At 55.9% G+C, this 4,854-nt stretch overlaps 1 pseudogene; it reads right to left on the reverse strand.

The window, feature by feature from the left end:
- Positions 1-451: 451 nt before the first annotated feature.
- On the reverse strand, positions 452-2,228 carry LOC125524302 (UDP-glucuronate 4-epimerase 1 pseudogene; annotated as a pseudogene).
- Between the last annotated feature and the right edge of the window lie 2,626 nt (positions 2,229-4,854).

Genomic DNA, 4,854 nt, shown 5'->3' on the forward strand with positions numbered 1-4,854 from the left:
AAAAGTTAAAAAGTTCGGAACAAAAATCCCACGTGTATATCCGGACATTTTATGTGCGTGCACAAGGTTTCAGTGAAAAATGACATTTTTTGTGGCTTGTGTAAAAAAAAATACAATTTCCGATGCTTCATTCTAACTATTCACGAGGCATTTCTTTATCTTTTTTATACAAGCCACAAGAAACGTCGTTTTTCACCGAAACCTTCTGCACACACATAAAATGTCTGGATATACATGTGGGATTTTTTTCCAAATTTTTCAACTTTTCAAAATATTATTTCGATAATGGGTGCATATGCACCTAGGAGCCAAAACACCGTTCTCGTATATGTGTGTATTATGTACTCTCTTAATTGGTTAATATAATGTGTGATGTTTGTCTATTTTTTTTTAAAGAAGTAACAACACATAACCACACTTGAGAACAAACGCTTTGCCCGGTCTCCTCGTCTAAGAAAAGAATTTTTTCTCGTATTTCCTCATAAATTAAGAAACAAGAATGGTCAGTCTTCTGATCAGAGAGTGGAGGACCCAGCCACGCAAAAGAAGAAACAAACAAAAAAACATACATACATACATACATATGCACTACATATACATACACCGACGCTAATGTACCATGAGTCATCACAAGTTGTTGAATGCTTGCGTGCCCCGGTTGTACCCGTAGTAGGAGAGGTACCACCGGACGAACTTCTTGAGCCCCATCTCGAGGCTGGTGGTGGGCTTGTACCCGAGCTGCTCCCGCGCCAGGCTGATGTTGGCGTGCGTGAAGGGCACGTCCCCGTTCCCGGGCATCTCCACCACGTTCTTCTTCGCGTTCACCCGCAGGTACCGCTCCAGGATCGACACCAGCGTCGGCACCGTCACCGGCGCCGTGTTCCCCAGGTTGAAGATCCTGTACGGCGCCGGCCCGCGCTTCCTCCCGCCCGTCCCCGTGCTCCGCCCCGCCGTGTCCAGCGACGCCAGGCACCCGCGCACGATGTCGTCGATGTACGTGAAGTCCCGGGCGAGGTCCACGTGGTCCCTGCCCCGGTACACGGTGATCGGCTTCCCCTGGAGGATGTTCCGGGTGAAGGAGAAGTAGGCCATGTCCGGCCGCCCCCAGGGTCCGTACACGGTGAAGAAGCGGAGGCCGGTCACGGACAGGCCGTAGATGTGGTTGTATGTGTGGGTGATCTCCTCGCCGGCCTTCTTGGTGGCCGCGTAGAGCGACGCCGGCCGGTCCGTGCGGTGCGCCTCCGAGAAGGGCACCGCGTCGTTGAGCCCGTAGACGGAGGAGGAGGACGCCCACACCACGGCCGGCTGCGGGTCCGCCTCCTTGCACGCCTCCAGGAGCGACACCAGCCCCGCGATGTTGGAGTGCACGTACGACGCCGGGTTCTCCATGGCGTACCGCACCCCGGCCTGCGCCGCCAGGTGGAGCACGTGCGTGAAGGGCACCACGTCGAAGAGCTTGGTGAGCAGGCGGCCGTCGTTGATGTCGCCCTCCACCACGAACACGCCGTGCGACGCCAGCAGCGCGCGCCGGGCCTTCTTCAGCGACGGGTCGTAGTACTTGTTGAAGTTGTCGATGCCGACCACGCCGTCGCCGCGCTTCCGCAGGGCCAGCGAGCAGTGCGTGCCCACGAACCCGGCGGCGCCGGTCACCAGCACGGACAGTCCCGCGCCCTCCGCCGACCCGGGCGGCCGGCGGGGCGACGCCGACGCGCGGATCTGCCGCTCCCAGTGCAGGCCGCCCCAGGACGCGGCGAAGTAGCGCGACGAGGTGTCGACGAAGGAGTGGAAGCTGAGGTACGTGGCCGTCATGGCCACGAGGAAGAGCGCCCACAGGAACATGGTGCCCGTGGAGGCGAAGCACCGGTGCAGCTGCCGGGTCATGGCACCCGCCCGCTCGATCTTCACCTTGCCCGGCGTCGACGGCAGCATGTCCTCCTCCTCCTCGGCTAGCACCCGCATCCTCTGCTCATGCAAGCAAATGAAGAAAAAGAAAGAGGAGACCAACGGGCGGCCGGCCGGCCGGCGGCGGCGGCGGGCTCCTCTTATCGGTGGGATCGGTCGATCGATCCTCCTGTCGTGTCGACCGCAGCAGCGCGCGACCGGTCAGCTGCTCTTCGCAACAATGGACAGAATGTGTGCCTCCGCTGAGGTGGTCGATCTCGTTGCGCGAGCGCTGTCGCCGATCATTCTCGTTCCAAGAAATTCCCGGCGCCTGCTTAGGAGGGCGTGGGTTATAAATAGGGTGGTTTTGTGTTTCGGGGCTCGGCGATGTTGGTGGACATCCCTGTAATTTAGCCTGGTGTATTTTTAGCCTCCTGTGTGAAGACAAGAGGAAGACAAGCGAAGAAGAATTGATGCTCTTGTCTTGTTTGCTGTGCTCACGCCATTGGCATACACATGTGTGAGCTCATTTGTGGAAGAGGAGACAACAGAAGAGAAGAGAAGAGAAGAGTGCTCTTGTTTGCTGTGCCTGTGCTCACGGCATTGGCATACGTATGTGTGAGCTCATTTGGAGAAGTTTGGGATATGGTATCGAGTATATGTGCATGTGGAGTAAATAACCAAAAACTATCGTAATTGAGGCAACCGCCGCAATGAAAAAAAACTATCACAATTCAGAGGGTCTACAGCCGGACGCCCAAACCTGCCTCATACGAGCACGAGCGGACACCCGGTCAGTGACCGATCACAAAAAAAAACTACTCAGACAGGCGCCTCAAATGGACCTCAAACGCCCGGACTGACTAGCACCCCTCATATCCAGTCCAAATATGAGGCAAATATGGGGAGGCAGGCTGCGTAGACCAGATCCCACACGAAAACATTCCAAAACCCGATGGTCCAAAGCTCGTCTCCTCCGTCACCGCTTGGCGCCGCTCCGACAGGCCGTGTAGTGCTCTAGCCCGGCTATTTAAGCCGACCGCCGACACCGAAACATTGTCCATCCACATTCCCCTCCCCCCTCCCGTTCGCCACCGCCACCACTTTCCACTCGCCGTCCACCACCAGTAGTAGCCATGACCCCACGCGGCCTGGTAAGGAGCTACCCATATCTAAAGTTGAAGCGTTGGCTGCAGCTCCTTGAGCAGATCCAGGAAAGGCGCGAAGCACGAATCGTCGTGGGACTACCTCCGGCGTGGTGGATCTGGAGGAGGACTTGGAGGAGGTGGAGGTGGAGGAGGACGGGGACGACGCAGAGCATGAGGAGGAGCTGGACGAGGAGTGGGAGGAGGATGGGGAGGACGTGGGGGACGCTGGGGACATGGATCTGCAGGCGGAGTAGCAAGCAATCGTCGATTCCCTCCGGTCAGAATCGGCAGAGGCCAAGCGTTGTCGTCTGCAGGAGGCGGAGGCAGGCAGATCTCGATGAGATGCTCGTGTATATGGATGAGTAGGGGCCGGAGCCATACTACGTGTCCATCCACCTGGCGCCCAGCACCGATGTCGTGGACATCTCCGACGATGAAGTGTAGAGGCTGGCGCGATGGTAATACGTAGGATTTGTTTCGCATGGTTTGTATGGATCTAGGGGATGAACTGTGAGGTACTCAAATGCATGGCACCAAGTGTGAGGTGTGATTGATCAGTTCCCGCAGACGCGCCCGGTCACGTCCACGGGCATTTGAGGGGCCGAATTTGCCAAGTCTAGATGTAGATGCCCTTAGAGGCCTAACAAAAAACCATCACTTTTATGGTAATTTTTTTGCAAAGAATCACCACTTCCCATTAGTGAATGATTCATTCGATGACGCGTTTATGACTAGGCAGGTCCACCTGTTGGCACAATAGTCAACTCCATTACGTCTGACCAGCACAATGGGCATTATGACATGTGGGACCCACATGCCAGTGTCAATAAAAAATCACCAATCTCATTATCTCTCCCTCCTCAGTCCTCATGACCCCTCTCCCTACCTGATACACGCTGTCACCGCCATCCTCATGTGCTCGTGTGCACGCCAGCCCTGCCACGTGCCGACACCGCCCACAGCAGATGACCGTTAGAGCTCCGGCGTGCCCCATCCCCTCTTCTTCCCCGAGCTCCTCCTCTCCGGCCATGTGTTACCCCCAGCCACCGCCGCCCCCACCCCCCTACAACTCAGCTACCGGCGTGGATGCCACCTCCCTTCTCACACGTCGGTTGCGCCGCAGATGCAACCTTGGTCGCATCACAACATCAGACTACTCACAATGGGAGTAACTTCAACAGTAACATAAGGCCCAACTCAGCAAATTTGCTTATGTGACAATGATTTAATGAGGAGAGAGATGAATTGAGTAACATAGCTAGTTACTCATACTATGAGTAACATCACACATACCAAGACAAAATGAGACTACAAGCTAATAAATGAAGTGTTGCGGACACCACACATATGTTAATTCCCATTATGGAGGTAGTAACATAGACTAGTAACATGAACATAGACTAGTAAGAGCAACTCCACTCGTTCGGCCCCCCAGCGCAGCGGTCGGCGCTATTTTGGACCTTCGCCCAGCGCTTTTTAGGCCCTCGAGGCGATCTCGGTCCCAACCACGCCCCCAGGTGCCGCCCCAAGGTGTCATAAATTCAAACTTGTCCTTTCCCGCTACCCAAAAAACGCCACAAGTCCGGCGACTAGCGCCACAAAGTCCCGGCGATTGGCGATCACCTTGCCACAGTTCGGCGATCACTAAAAAGTTCGGCGTTCAAAAGAAAGGACACGTATGCAATGCATCAAACGGCGGCGTCGGCCTCCGGCGTCAGACTGACAGGAGTCGGTGTGCGCGGGCTGGTCGACATCGGCGCGACTTCTGTGTTGGGCGTCGTGGAGGCGTCGCTCGGGCTTGCAGCAGCGTTGGGGTCGCCGTGGG

The sequence above is a fragment of the Triticum urartu genome, chromosome 7A (assembly GCF_056163025.1).
Source record: "Triticum urartu cultivar PI428250 chromosome 7A, HENAU_Tu73, whole genome shotgun sequence".
In the NCBI taxonomy this organism is placed as follows: Eukaryota; Viridiplantae; Streptophyta; class Magnoliopsida; order Poales; family Poaceae; genus Triticum; species Triticum urartu.